The 15,002-nt window shown below is 47.7% G+C and overlaps 1 protein-coding gene across 1 annotated transcript in view; it reads left to right on the top strand.

Annotated features, from left to right (window-relative positions):
* IGSF3 (immunoglobulin superfamily member 3) overlaps positions 1-15,002 on the top strand; it is a 203,447-nt gene that overhangs the window by 56,764 nt on the left and 131,681 nt on the right. The gene's annotated exons all lie outside the window — the stretch shown is intronic.

Raw genomic sequence — 15,002 nt, 5'->3', positions numbered from 1 at the left:
ATAAGAATGCGCCAGCCCTTCTATTTCCCTGGTGAGATTCAATAAGAATGTGCCAGCCCTTGTATTTCCCTGGTGAGATTCTATAAGAATGCGCCCGCTCTTGTATTTCCCTGGTGAGATTCTATAAGAATGCGCCAGCCCTTCTATTTCCCTGGTGAGATTCTATAAGAATGCGCCAGCCCTTGTATTTCCCTGGTGAGATTCTATAAGAATGTGCCAGCCCTTGTATTTCCCTGGTGAGATTCTATAAGAATGCGCCAGCCCTTGTATTTCCCTGGTGAGATTCTATAAGAATGTGCCAGCCCTTATATTTCCCTGGTGAGATTCTATAAGAATGCGCCAGCCCTTGTATTTCCCTGGTGAGATTCTATAAGAATGCGCCAGCCCTTGTATTTCCCTGGTGAGATTCTATAAGAATGTGCTAGCCCTTCTATTTCCCTGGTGAGATTCTATAAGAATGCGCCAGCCCTTGTATTTCCCTGGTGAGATTCTATAAGAATGCGCCAGCCCTTGTATTTCCCTGGTGAGATTCTATAAGAATGCGCCAGCCCTTGTATTTCCCTGGTGAGATTCTATAAGATTGCGCCAGCCCTTGTATTTCCCTGGTGAGATTCTATAAGAATGCGCCAGCCCTTCTATTTCCCTGGTGAGATTCTATAAGAATGCGCCAGCCCTTGTATTTCCCTGGTGAGATTCTATAAGAATGCGCCAGCCCTTGTATTTCCCTGGTGAGATTCTATAAGATTGCGCCAGCCCTTCTATTTCCCTGCTAGAGTTCTATAAAGCTACTTCTTACCCTGAAAACAGGGTGATTCGCTAAGGGGCGTATACTAAATTTTCATATAGGAAGGAGATGCATACATTACTAAAGTGCACAATTGAATTCGTAATTTAAAAATGATAGAAAATGAATAATTGAACCATTCACATAAAAATATGCAGGAATTTTGTTTTATTGTTGAGGAGCAACCGTAAACTCATACTTATAAGTACAAAATACAAAGCGTAATTGTTGTTTTTTTGAAAAATGGGCTGAACTTGGGAGTTTCAGGGGCGTATATTAAATTGTCTTTCTAATCCCTGCGCAATGCTGTAAAGATTTTCGCACTTCTTCAGCTCTCACAGTTGTTTTCTTGTCAGGTGACAAGGTTTTATCAAAACACTCTAAATGCTTAATACTCTAATAGGTAAACACATGCGAAAACATAGGCCATTGTAAGATGCTATACGCAGACAGCAGCGTAATGTGATTTATATCAGCGTCGGGATTTACTTTTTAAAGCTTCCCCCTGCAAATTTCACTCTATGGCGTGAAGTGTCTCTTTCCAGCGAGCTCAATTACTTTATATAGAAGACATCTCGCCACTCACAGGAACTCTTCCCCTCTCCCTTTTTTTTTTTTTTTTTTTTTACAATTTCCACCATGCGAGGGCTGGCCCGTCTGTGTGTGTGTTACTGTCTCACTGTCGCTCTCTCCCTCTTACTATGTCTGTATGTGTGTGTGTTACTGTCTCACTGTGTCTCCCTCTTGCTGTGTCTGTGTTACTGTCTCACTGTCGCTCTCTCCCTCTTTCTATGTCTCTGTGTGTGTGTTACTGTCTCACTGTGTCTCCCTCTTGCTGTGTCTGTGTTACTGTCTCACTGTCGCTCTCTCCCTCTTTCTATGTCTCTGTGTGTGTGTTACTGTCTCGCTGTGTCTGTGTTACTGTCTCACTGTCGCTCTCTCCCTCTTTCTATGTCTCTGTGTGTGTGTTACTGTCTCGCTGTGTCTGTGTTACTGTCTCACTGTCGCTCTCTCCCTCTTTCTATGTCTCTGTGTGTGTGTTACTGTCTCACTGTCTCCCTCTTGCTGTGTCTGTGTGTTACTGTCTCACTGTCTCCCTCTTGCTGTGTCTGTGTGTTACTGTCTCACTGTCGCTCTCTCCCTCTTGCTATGTCTCTGTGTGTGTGATACTGTCTCACTGTCGCTCTCTCCCTCTTGCTATGTCTCTGTGTGTGTGTGATACTGTCTCACTGTCGCTCTCTCCCTCTTGCTATGTCTCTGTGTGTGTGTGATACTGTCTCACTGTCGCTCTCTCCCTCTTGCTATGTCTCTGTGTGTGTGTTACTGTCTCACTGTCGCTCTCTCCCTCTTTCTATGTCTCTGTGTGTTACTGTCTCACTGTCGCTCTCTCCCTCTTGCTATGTCTGTGTGTTACTATCTCACTGTCGCGCTCTCTCTCTCTCTCTCTCTCTCTTTCTATGTCTCTGTGTGTTACTGTCTCACTGTGTCTCCCTCTTGCTGTGTCTGTGTTACTGTCTCACTGTCGCTCTCCCTCTTTCTATGTCTCTGTGTGTGTTTTACTGTCACACTGTGTCTCCCTCTTGCTGTGTCGGTGTGTTACTGTCTCACTGTCGCGCTCTCTCCTTCTTGCTATGTCTCTCTGTGTGTTACTGTCTCACTGTCACTCTCTCTCCCTCTTGCTATGTCTCTCTGTGTGTTACTGTCTCACTGTCGCGCTCTCTCCTTCTTGCTATGTCTCTCTGTGTGTTACTGTCTCACTGTCACTCTCTCTCCCTCTTTCTATGTCTCTCTCTGTGTGTTACTGTCTCACTGTCACTCTCTCTCCCTCTTTCTATGTCTCTCTGTGTGTTACTGTCTCACTGTCACTCTCTCTCCCTCTTTCTATGTCTCTCTGTGTGTTACTGTCTCACTCTCCCTCTTTCTATGTCTCTCTGTGTGTTACTGTCTCACTGTCGCGCTCTCTCCTTCTTGCTATGTCCCTCTGTGTGTTACTGTCTCACTGTCACTCTCTCTCCCTCTTTCTATGTCTCTCTGTGTGTTACTGTCTCACTGTCGCGCTCTCTCCTTCTTGCTATGTCCCTCTGTATGTTACTGTCTCACTGTCACTCTCTCTCCCTCTTTCTATGTCTCTCTGTGTGTTACTGTCTCACTGTCGCGCTCTCTCCTTCTTGCTATGTCTCTCTGTGTGTTACTGCCTCACTGTCGCGCTCTCTCCTTCTTGCTATGTCTCTCTGTGTGTTACTGTCTCACTGTCGCTCTCTCCCTCTTGCTATGTCTCTCTCTGTGTGTTACTGTCTCACTGTCGCGCTCTCTCCTTCTTGCTATGTCTCTCTGTGTGTTACTGTCTCACTGTCACTCTCTCTCCCTCTTTCTATGTCTCTCTCTGTGTGTTACTGTCTCACTGTCACTCTCTCTCCCTCTTTCTATGTCTCTCTGTGTGTTACTGTCTCACTGTCACTCTCTCTCCCTCTTTCTATGTCTCTCTGTGTGTTACTGTCTCACTCTCCCTCTTTCTATGTCTCTCTGTGTGTTACTGTCTCACTGTCGCGCTCTCTCCTTCTTGCTATGTCCCTCTGTGTGTTACTGTCTCACTGTCACTCTCTCTCCCTCTTTCTATGTCTCTCTGTGTGTTACTGTCTCACTGTCGCGCTCTCTCCTTCTTGCTATGTCCCTCTGTATGTTACTGTCTCACTGTCACTCTCTCTCCCTCTTTCTATGTCTCTCTGTGTGTTACTGTCTCACTGTCGCGCTCTCTCCTTCTTGCTATGTCTCTCTGTGTGTTACTGCCTCACTGTCGCGCTCTCTCCTTCTTGCTATGTCTCTCTGTGTGTTACTGTCTCACTGTCGCTCTCTCCCTCTTGCTATGTCTCTGTGTGTTACTGTCTCACTGTCGCGCTCTCTCCTTCTTGCTATGTCTCTGTGTGTTACTGTCTCACTGTCTCTCTCTCTCCCTCTTTCTATGTCTCTCTGTGTGTTACTGTCTCACTGTCGCTCTCTCCCTCTTGCTATGTCTCTCTCTGTGTGTTACTGTCTCACTGTCGCGCTCTCTCCTTCTTGCTATGTCTCTGTGTGTTACTGTCTCACTGTCACGCTCTCTCCCTCTTTCTATGTCTCTGTGTGTTACTGTCTCACTGTCGCGCTCTCTCCTTCTTGCTATGTCTCTCTGTGTGTTACTGGCTCACTGTCGCGCTCTCTCCTTCTTGCTATGTCTCTGTGTGTTACTGTCTCACTGTCACTCTCTCCCTCTTTCTATGTCTCTGTGTTACTGGCTCACTGTCTCTCTCTCCCTCTTTCTATGTCTCTCTGTGTGTTACTGGCTCACTGTCGCGCTCTCTCCTTCTTGCTATGTCTCTGTGTGTTACTGGCTCACTGTCACTCTCTCCCTCTTTTTATGTCTCTGTGTGTTACTGTCTCACTGTCGCTCTCTCCCTCTTGCTATGTCTCTCTCTCTGTGTGTTACTGTCTCTCCCTCTTGCTGTGTCTCTGTGTTACTGTCTCACTGTCGCGCTCTCTCCCTCTTGCTGTGTCTCTGTGTGTGTTACTGTCTCACTGTCGCTCTCTCCCTCTTGCTATGTCTCTCTCTCTGTGTGTTACTGTCGCTCTCACCCTCTTGCTATGTCTCTTTCTCTCTGTGTGTTACTGTCTCTCCCTCTTGCTGTGTCTCTGTGTTACTGTCTCTCTCTCCCTCTTTCTATGTCTCTGTGTGTTACTGTCTCACTGTCTCTCTCTCTCCCTCTTTCTATGTCTCTCTCGCTGTGTGTTACTGTCTCACTGTCGCTCTCTCCCTCTTGCTATGTCTCTCTCTCTCTCTCTCTCTCTCTGTGTGTTACTGTCTCTCCCTCTTGCTGTGTCGGTGTGTTACTGTCTCACTGTCGCGCTCTCTCCCTCTTGCTATGTCTCTCTGTGTGTTACTGTCTCACTGTCGCTCTCTCCCTCTTTCTATGTCTCTCTCTCTGTGTGTTACTGTCTCTCCCTCTTGCTGTGTCTCTGTGTTACTGTCTCACTGTCGCGCTCTCTCCTTCTTGCTATGTCTCTGTGTGTTACTGTCTCACTGTCACTCTCTCTCCCTCTTTCTATGTCTCTGTGTGTTACTGTCTCACTGTCTCTCTCTCCCTCTTTCTATGTCTCTGTGTGTTACTGTCTCACTGTCTCTCTCCCTCTTTCTATGTCTCTGTGTGTTACTGTCTCACTGTCGCTCTCTCCCTCTTTCTATGTCTCTGTGTGTTACTGTCTCACTGTCACTCTCTCCCTCTTTCTATGTCTCTGTGTGTTACTGTCTCACTGTCGCTCTCTCCCTCTTTCTATGTCTCTGTGTGTTACTGTCTCACTGTCTCTCTCCCTCTTTCTATGTCTCTGTGTGTTACTGTCTCACTGTCTCTCTCTCCCTCTTTCTATGTCTCTGTGTGTTACTGTCTCACTGTCGCTCTCTCCCTCTTTCTATGTCTCTGTGTGTTACTGTCTCACTGTCGCTCTCTCCCTCTTTCTATGTCTCTGTGTGTTACTGTCTCACTGTCACTCTCTCCCTCTTGCTGTGTGTGTGTGATACTGTCTCACTGTCACTCTCTCCCTCTTGCTGTGTGTGTGTGATACTGTCTCACTGTCGCTCTCTCCCTCTTGCTATGTCTCTGTGTGTGTGTGATACTGTCTCACTGTCGCTCTCTCCCTCTTGCTATGTCTCTGTGTGTTTGTGTGTGTGTGATACTGTCTCACTGTCACTCTCTCCCTCTTTCTATGTCTCTGTGTGTTACTGTCTCACTGTCGCTCTCTCCCTCTTTCTATGTCTCTGTGTGTTACTGTCTCACTGTCACTCTCTCCCTCTTTCTATGTCTCTGTGTGTTACTGTCTCACTGTCGCTCTCTCCCTCTTTCTATGTCTCTGTGTGTTACTGTCTCACTGTCTCTCTCCCTCTTTCTATGTCTCTGTGTGTTACTGTCTCACTGTCGCTCTCTCCCTCTTTCTATGTCTCTGTGTGTTACTGTCTCACTGTCGCTCTCTCCCTCTTTCTATGTCTCTGTGTGTTACTGTCTCACTGTCACTCTCTCCCTCTTTCTATGTCTCTGTGTGTTACTGTCTCACTGTCACTCTCTCTCCCTCTTTCTATGTCTCTGTGTGTTACTGTCTCACTGTCTCTCTCTCCCTCTTTCTATGTCTCTGTGTGTTACTGTCTCACTGTCTCTCTCCCTCTTTCTATGTCTCTGTGTGTTACTGTCTCACTGTCGCTCTCTCCCTCTTTCTATGTCTCTGTGTGTTACTGTCTCACTGTCACTCTCTCCCTCTTTCTATGTCTCTGTGTGTTACTGTCTCACTGTCGCTCTCTCCCTCTTTCTATGTCTCTGTGTGTTACTGTCTCACTGTCTCTCTCCCTCTTTCTATGTCTCTGTGTGTTACTGTCTCACTGTCGCTCTCTCCCTCTTTCTATGTCTCTGTGTGTTACTGTCTCACTGTCGCTCTCTCCCTCTTTCTATGTCTCTGTGTGTTACTGTCTCACTGTCACTCTCTCCCTCTTGCTGTGTGTGTGTGATACTGTCTCACTGTCACTCTCTCCCTCTTGCTGTGTGTGTGTGATACTGTCTCACTGTCGCTCTCTCCCTCTTGCTATGTCTCTGTGTGTGTGTGATACTGTCTCACTGTCGCTCTCTCCCTCTTGCTATGTCTCTGTGTGTTTGTGTGTGTGTGATACTGTCTCACTGTCACTCTCTCCCTCTTTCTATGTCTCTGTGTGTTACTGTCTCACTGTCACTCTCTCCCTCTTGCTGTGTGTGTGTGATACTGTCTCACTGTCACTCTCCCTCTTTCTATGTCTCTGTGTGTTACTGTCTCACTGTCGCTCTCTCCCTCTTTCTATGTCTCTGTGTGTTACTGTCTCACTGTCACTCTCTCCCTCTTGCTGTGTGTGTGTGATACTGTCTCACTGTCACTCTCCCTCTTTCTATGTCTCTGTGTGTTACTGTCTCACTGTCACTCTCTCCCTCTTGCTGTGTGTGTGTGTTACTGTCTCACTGTCTCTCTCCCTCTTTCTATGTCTCTGTGTGTTACTGTCTCACTGTCGCTCTCTCCCTCTTTCTATGTCTCTGTGTGTTACTGTCTCACTGTCACTCTCTCCCTCTTTCTATGTCTCTGTGTGTTACTGTCTCACTGTCACTCTCTCCCTCTTGCTGTGTGTGTGTGATACTGTCTCACTGTCACTCTCTCCCTCTTTCTATGTCTCTGTGTGTTACTGTCTCACTGTCACTCTCTCCCTCTTGCTGTGTGTGTGATACTGTCTCACTGTCACTCTCTCCCTCTTGCTATGTCTGTGTGTGTGTGTTACTGTCGCTCTCTCCCTCTTGCTATGTCTCTTTGTGTGTGATACTGTCTCACTGTCACTCTCTCCCTCTTGCTATGTCTGTGTGTGTGTGTGTTACTGTCTCACTGTCGCTCTCACTCCCTCTTGCTATGTCTCTGTGTGTTTGTGTGTGTGTGATACTGTCTCACTGTCGCTCTCTCCCTCTTGCTATGTCTCTCTCTCTCTGTGTGTTACTGTCTCTCCCTCTTGCTGTGTCTCTGTGTTACTGTCTCTCTCTCCCTCTTTCTATGTCTCTGTGTGTTACTGTCTCACTGTCTCTCTCTCTCCCTCTTTCTATGTCTCTCTCTCTGTGTGTTACTGTCTCACTGTCGCTCTCTCCCTCTTGCTATGTCTCTCTCTCTCTCTCTCTCTGTGTGTTACTGTCTCTCCCTCTTGCTGTGTCGGTGTGTTACTGTCGCGCTCTCTCCCTCTTGCTATGTCTCTCTGTGTGTTACTGTCTCACTGTCGCTCTCTCCCTCTTGCTATGTCTCTCTCTCTGTGTGTTACTGTCTCTCCCTCTTGCTGTGTCTCTGTGTTACTGTCTCACTGTCGCGCTCTCTCCTTCTTGCTATGTCTCTGTGTGTTACTGTCTCACTGTCACTCTCTCTCCCTCTTTCTATGTCTCTGTGTGTTACTGTCTCACTGTCTCTCTCTCCCTCTTTCTATGTCTCTGTGTGTTACTGTCTCACTGTCTCTCTCCCTCTTTCTATGTCTCTGTGTGTTACTGTCTCACTGTCGCTCTCTCCCTCTTTCTATGTCTCTGTGTGTTACTGTCTCACTGTCACTCTCTCCCTCTTTCTATGTCTCTCTGTATGTTACTGTCTCACTGTCACTCTCTCTCCCTCTTTCTATGTCTCTCTCTGTGTGTTACTGTCTCACTGTCGCGCTCTCTCCTTCTTGCTATGTCTCTCTGTGTGTTACTGTCTCACTGTCGCGCTCTCTCCTTCTTGCTATGTCTCTCTGTGTGTTACTGTCTCACTGTCGCTCTCTCCCTCTTGCTATGTCTCTCTCTGTGTGTTACTGTCTCACTGTCGCGCTCTCTCCTTCTTGCTATGTCTCTGTGTGTTACTGTCTCACTGTCACTCTCTCTCCCTCTTTCTATGTCTCTGTGTGTTACTGTCTCACTGTCTCTCTCTCCCTCTTTCTATGTCTCTCTGTGTGTTACTGTCTCACTGTCGCTCTCTCCCTCTTGCTATGTCTCTCTCTGTGTGTTACTGTCTCACTGTCGCGCTCTCTCCTTCTTGCTATGTCTCTGTGTGTTACTGTCTCACTGTCACGCTCTCTCCCTCTTTCTATGTCTCTGTGTGTTACTGTCTCACTGTCGCGCTCTCTCCTTCTTGCTATGTCTCTCTGTGTGTTACTGGCTCACTGTCGCGCTCTCTCCTTCTTGCTATGTCTCTGTGTGTTACTGTCTCACTGTCACTCTCTCCCTCTTTCTATGTCTCTGTGTTACTGGCTCACTGTCTCTCTCTCCCTCTTTCTATGTCTCTCTGTGTGTTACTGGCTCACTGTCGCGCTCTCTCCTTCTTGCTATGTCTCTGTGTGTTACTGGCTCACTGTCACTCTCTCCCTCTTTTTATGTCTCTGTGTGTTACTGTCTCACTGTCGCTCTCTCCCTCTTGCTATGTCTCTCTCTCTCTGTGTGTTACTGTCTCTCCCTCTTGCTGTGTCTCTGTGTTACTGTCTCACTGTCGCGCTCTCTCCCTCTTGCTGTGTCTCTGTGTGTGTTACTGTCTCACTGTCGCTCTCTCCCTCTTGCTATGTCTCTCTCTCTGTGTGTTACTGTCTCACTGTCGCTCTCACCCTCTTGCTATGTCTCTTTCTCTCTGTGTGTTACTGTCTCTCCCTCTTGCTGTGTCTCTGTGTTACTGTCTCTCTCTCCCTCTTTCTATGTCTCTGTGTGTTACTGTCTCACTGTCTCTCTCTCTCCCTCTTTCTATGTCTCTCTCGCTGTGTGTTACTGTCTCACTGTCGCTCTCTCCCTCTTGCTATGTCTCTCTCTCTCTCTCTCTCTCTCTCTCTCTCTCTCTCTCTCTCTCTCTCTCTCTCTCTCTCTGTGTGTTACTGTCTCTCCCTCTTGCTGTGTCGGTGTGTTACTGTCTCACTGTCGCGCTCTCTCCCTCTTGCTATGTCTCTCTGTGTGTTACTGTCTCACTGTCGCTCTCTCCCTCTTTCTATGTCTCTGTGTGTTACTGTCTCACTGTCGCTCTCTCCCTCTTGCTATGTCTCTCTCTCTGTGTGTTACTGTCTCTCCCTCTTGCTGTGTCTCTGTGTTACTGTCTCACTGTCGCGCTCTCTCCTTCTTGCTATGTCTCTGTGTGTTACTGTCTCACTGTCACTCTCTCTCCCTCTTTCTATGTCTCTGTGTGTTACTGTCTCACTGTCTCTCTCTCCCTCTTTCTATGTCTCTGTGTGTTACTGTCTCACTGTCTCTCTCCCTCTTTCTATGTCTCTGTGTGTTACTGTCTCACTGTCGCTCTCTCCCTCTTTCTATGTCTCTGTGTGTTACTGTCTCACTGTCACTCTCTCCCTCTTTCTATGTCTCTGTGTGTTACTGTCTCACTGTCGCTCTCTCCCTCTTTCTATGTCTCTGTGTGTTACTGTCTCACTGTCTCTCTCCCTCTTTCTATGTCTCTGTGTGTTACTGTCTCACTGTCGCTCTCTCCCTCTTTCTATGTCTCTGTGTGTTACTGTCTCACTGTCGCTCTCTCCCTCTTTCTATGTCTCTGTGTGTTACTGTCTCACTGTCACTCTCTCCCTCTTGCTGTGTGTGTGTGATACTGTCTCACTGTCACTCTCTCCCTCTTGCTGTGTGTGTGTGATACTGTCTCACTGTCGCTCTCTCCCTCTTGCTATGTCTCTGTGTGTGTGTGATACTGTCTCACTGTCGCTCTCTCCCTCTTGCTATGTCTCTGTGTGTTACTGTCTCACTGTCACTCTCCCTCTTTCTATGTCTCTGTGTGTTACTGTCTCACTGTCGCTCTCTCCCTCTTTCTATGTCTCTGTGTGTTACTGTCTCACTGTCACTCTCTCCCTCTTGCTGTGTGTGTGTGATACTGTCTCACTGTCACTCTCCCTCTTTCTATGTCTCTGTGTGTTACTGTCTCACTGTCACTCTCTCCCTCTTTCTATGTCTCTGTGTGTTACTGTCTCACTGTCACTCTCTCCCTCTTTCTATGTCTCTGTGTGTTACTGTCTCACTGTCACTCTCTCCCTCTTGCTGTGTGTGTGTGATACTGTCTCACTGTCACTCTCTCCCTCTTTCTATGTCTCTGTGTGTTACTGTCTCACTGTCACTCTCTCCCTCTTGCTGTGTGTGTGATACTGTCTCACTGTCACTCTCTCCCTCTTGCTATGTCTGTGTGTGTGTGTTACTGTCGCTCTCTCCCTCTTGCTATGTCTCTTTGTGTGTGATACTGTCTCACTGTCACTCTCTCCCTCTTGCTATGTCTGTGTGTGTGTGTGTTACTGTCTCACTGTCGCTCTCACTCCCTCTTGCTATGTCTCTGTGTGTTTGTGTGTGTGTGATACTGTCTCACTGTCGCTCTCTCCCTCTTGCTATGTCTCTCTCTCTGTGTGTTACTGTCTCTCCCTCTTGCTGTGTCTCTGTGTTACTGTCTCTCTCTCCCTCTTTCTATGTCTCTGTGTGTTACTGTCTCACTGTCTCTCTCTCTCCCTCTTTCTATGTCTCTCTCTCTGTGTGTTACTGTCTCACTGTCGCTCTCTCCCTCTTGCTATGTCTCTCTCTCTCTCTCTCTCTCTGTGTGTTACTGTCTCTCCCTCTTGCTGTGTCGGTGTGTTACTGTCGCGCTCTCTCCCTCTTGCTATGTCTCTCTGTGTGTTACTGTCTCACTGTCGCTCTCTCCCTCTTGCTATGTCTCTCTCTCTCTGTGTGTTACTGTCTCTCCCTCTTGCTGTGTCTCTGTGTTACTGTCTCACTGTCGCGCTCTCTCCTTCTTGCTATGTCTCTGTGTGTTACTGTCTCACTGTCACTCTCTCTCCCTCTTTCTATGTCTCTGTGTGTTACTGTCTCACTGTCTCTCTCCCTCTTTCTATGTCTCTGTGTGTTACTGTCTCACTGTCGCTCTCTCCCTCTTTCTATGTCTCTGTGTGTTACTGTCTCACTGTCACTCTCTCCCTCTTGCTGTGTGTGTGTGATACTGTCTCACTGTCGCTCTCTCCCTCTTGCTATGTCTCTGTGTGTTTGTGTGTGTGTGATACTGTCTCACTGTCACTCTCTCCCTCTTTCTATGTCTCTGTGTGTTACTGTCTCACTGTCACTCTCTCCCTCTTTCTATGTCTCTGTGTGTTACTGTCTCACTGTCACTCTCTCCCTCTTGCTGTGTGTGTGTGATACTGTCTCACTGTCGCTCTCTCCCTCTTGCTATGTCTCTGTGTGTTTGTGTGTGTGTGATACTGTCTCACTGTCACTCTCTCCCTCTTGCTGTGTGTGTGTGATACTGTCTCACTGTCACTCACTCCCTCTTGCTATGTCTGTGTGTGTGTGTTACTGTCTCACTGTCGCTCTCTCCCTCTTGCTATGTCTCTGTGTGTGTGATACTGTCTCACTGTCACTCTCTCCCTCTTGCTATGTCTGTGTGTGTGTGTGTTACTGTCTCACTGTCGCTCTCACTCCCTCTTGCTATGTCTCTGTGTGTTTGTGTGATACTGTCTCACTGTCGCTCTCTCCCTCTTGCTATGTCTCTGTGTGTTTGTGTGTGTGTGATACTGTCTCACTGTCGCTCTCTCCCTCTTGCTATGTCTCTGTGTGTGTGTGATACTGTCTCACTGTCGCTCTCTCCCTCTTGCTATGTCTCTGTGTGTGTGTGATACTGTCTCACTGTCGCTCTCTCCCTCTTGCTATGTCTCTGTGTGTGTGTGATACTGTCTCACTGTCGCTCTCTCCCTCTTGCTATGTCTCTGTGTGTGTGTGATACTGTCTCACTGTCACTCTCTCCCTCTTGCTATGTCTCTGTGTGTGTGTGATACTGTCTCACTGTCACTCTCTCCCTCTTGCTATGTCTCTGTGTGTGTGTGTGTGTGATACTGTCTCACTGTCGCTCTCTCCCTCTTGCTATGTCTCTGTGTGTTTGTGTGTGTGTGATACTGTCTCACTGTCACTCTCTCCCTCTTGCTATGTCTCTGTGTGTTTGTGTGTGTGTGATACTGTCTCACTGTCACTCTCTCCCTCTTGCTATGTCTCTGTGTGTTTGTGTGTGTGTGTGATACTGTCTCACTGTCGCTCTCTCCCTCTTGCTATGTCTCTGTGTGTGTGTGATACTGTCTCACTGTCACTCTCTCCCTCTTGCTATGTCTCTGTGTGTTTGTGTGTGTGTGATACTGTCTCACTGTCGCTCTCTCCCTCTTGCTATGTCTCTGTGTGTTTGTGTGTGTGTGATACTGTCTCACTGTCGCTCTCTCCCTCTTGCTATGTCTCTGTGTGTGTGTGATACTGTCTCACTGTCACTCTCTCCTTCTTGCTATGTCTCTGTGTGTTTGTGTGTGTGTGATACTGTCTCACTGTCACTCTCTCCCTCTTGCTATGTCTCTGTGTGTTTGTGTGTGTGTGATACTGTCTCACTGTTGCTCTCACTCCCTCTTGCTATGTCTCTGTGTGTGTGTGTGTGTGATACTGTCTCACTGTCACTCTCACTCCCTCTTGCTATGTCTCTCTCTTTGTGTGTCATTGTCTCACTGTCTCTCCCTCTTGCTGTGTCTCTCTGTGTGTAACTGTTTAACTGTCATTCTGACTTTAACTGTTGCTTTGCACTATGTTCTGTTCTTGACACTCTCTAGCAGTCTTTTGCTTTTTTGGGCTGTCTCACTGTATCTGTCTCTCTTGCTGGCTCTGACTCTCACTTGCTGTCTCTGGCTCTCTCTCGCTGTCTCTGGCTCTCTTGCGGTTTGTCACTTGCTGTCTCTGGCTCTCTGACTCTCTCTTGCTGTCTCTGGCTCTCTCTTGCTGTCTCTGGCTCTCTTGCTGTTTGTCTTGTGCTGTATCTCGCTCTCTGGCTCTCTCTTGGTGTCTCTGGCTCTCTCTAGGTGTCTCTGGCTCTCTCTTGCTGTCTCTGGCTCTCTTGCTGTTTGTCTTGTGCTGTATCTCGCTCTCTGGCTCTCTCTTGGTGTCTCTGGCTCTCTCTTGGTGTCTCTGGCTCTCTCTTGGTGTCTCTCTGACTCAAACTTGCTGCCTCTGGCTCTCTTGCGGTTTGTCACTTCCTGCCTCTGGCTCTCTTGCTGTATGTTTTGTGCTGTCTCTGGCTCTCTGACTCTCTCTTGCTGTCTCTCTGACTCTCTTGCTGCCTCTGGCTCTCTTGTGGTTTGTCACTTGCTGCCTCTGGCTCTCTTGCGGTTTGTCACTTGCTCTCTCTTGCTGTCTCTGACTCTCTTGCTGTCTCTGACTCTCTCTTGCTGTCTCTGGCTCTCTCTTGCTGTCTCTCTGGCTCTCTCTTGCTGTCTCTCTGGCTCTCTTGCTGTCTCTCTGGCTCTCTTGCTGTCTCTCTGGCTCTCTTGCTGTTTGTCTTGTGCTGTCTCTGACTCTCTCTTGCTGTCTATGCCTCTCTTGCTGTTTGTCTTTTGCTGTTTGTCTTTTGCTGTTTTGTCTCTTGCTATCTCTGGCTCTCTGACTCTCTCTTGCTCTTTGGCTCTCTGACTCTCTCCTGCTGTCTGACTCTCTTGCTGTTTGTCTTGTGCTGTCTCTGACTCTCTCTTGCTGTCTATGCCTCTCTTGCTGTTTGTCTTTTGCTGTTTTGTCTCTTGCTGTTTGTCTCTTGCTGTTTGTCTTTTGCTGTTTTGTCTCTTGCTGTTTGTCTCTTGCTGTTTGTATTTTGCTGTTTTGTCTCTTGCTATCTCTGGCTCTCATTGTTTGTCTCGTGCTGGCTCTCTGACTCTCTCTTGCTCTTTGGCTCTCTGACTCTCTCCTGCTGTCTGACTCTCTTGCTGTTTGTCTTGTGCTGTCTCTAGCTCTCTGGCTCTCTCTTGCTGTCTTTTGTCTCTGGCTCTCTCTTGCTGTTTTTTGTCTCTGGCTCTCTCTTGCTGTTTTTTGTCTCTGGCTCTCTCTTGCTGTTTGTCTTGTGCTGTCTCTGGTTCTCTTGCAGTTTCTTGCTCTCTGACTCTCTCTTGCTGTTTGTCTTGTGCTGTCTCTGGCTCTCTTGCAGTTTCTTGCTCTCTGACTCTCTCTTGGTGTTTGTCTCGTGCTGTCTCTGGCTCTCTCTTGCAGTTTCTTGCTCTCTGACTCTCTCTTGGTGTTTGTCTTGTGCTGTCTCTGGCTCTCTCTTGCTGTTTGTCTTGTGCTGTCTCTGGCTCTCTCTTGCTGTTTCTTGCTCTCTGACTCTCTCTTGGTGTTTGTCTTGTGCTGTCTCTGGCTCTCTCTTGCTGTTTGTCTTGTGCTGTCTCTGGCTCTCTTGCAGTTTCTTGCTCTCTGACTCTCTCTTGCTGTTTGTCTTGTGCTGTCTCTGGCTCTCTTGCAGTTTCTTGCTCTCTGACTCTCTCTTGGTGTTTGTCTCGTGCTGTCTCTGGCTCTCTCTTGCTGTTTGTCTTGTGCTGTCTCTGGCTCTCTCTTGCTGTTTGTCTTGTGCTGTCTCTGGCTCTCTCTTGCTGTTTGTCTTGTGCTGTCTCTGACTCTCTTGCAGTTTCTTGCTCTCTGACTCTCTCTTGCTGTTTGTCTTGTGCTTTCTCTGGCTCTCTCTTGCAGTTTCTTGCTCTCTGACTCTCTCTTGCAGTTTCTTGCTCTCTGACTCTCTCTTGCAGTTTCTTGCTCTCTGACTCTCTCTTGCAGTTTCTTGCTCTCTGACTCTCTCTTGCTGTTTTTTGTCTCTGGCTCTCTCTTGCTGTTTTTTGTCTCTGGCTCTCTCTTGCTGTTTTTTGTCTCTGGCTCTCTCTTGCTGTTTTTTGTCT

The sequence above is a fragment of the Bombina bombina genome, chromosome 3, assembly GCF_027579735.1.
Source record: "Bombina bombina isolate aBomBom1 chromosome 3, aBomBom1.pri, whole genome shotgun sequence".
NCBI classification, from domain to species: Eukaryota; Metazoa; Chordata; class Amphibia; order Anura; family Bombinatoridae; genus Bombina; species Bombina bombina.
Note: the sequence above shows the minus strand (reverse complement) of the source record. Positions and strands in the feature narration are given on the sequence as shown.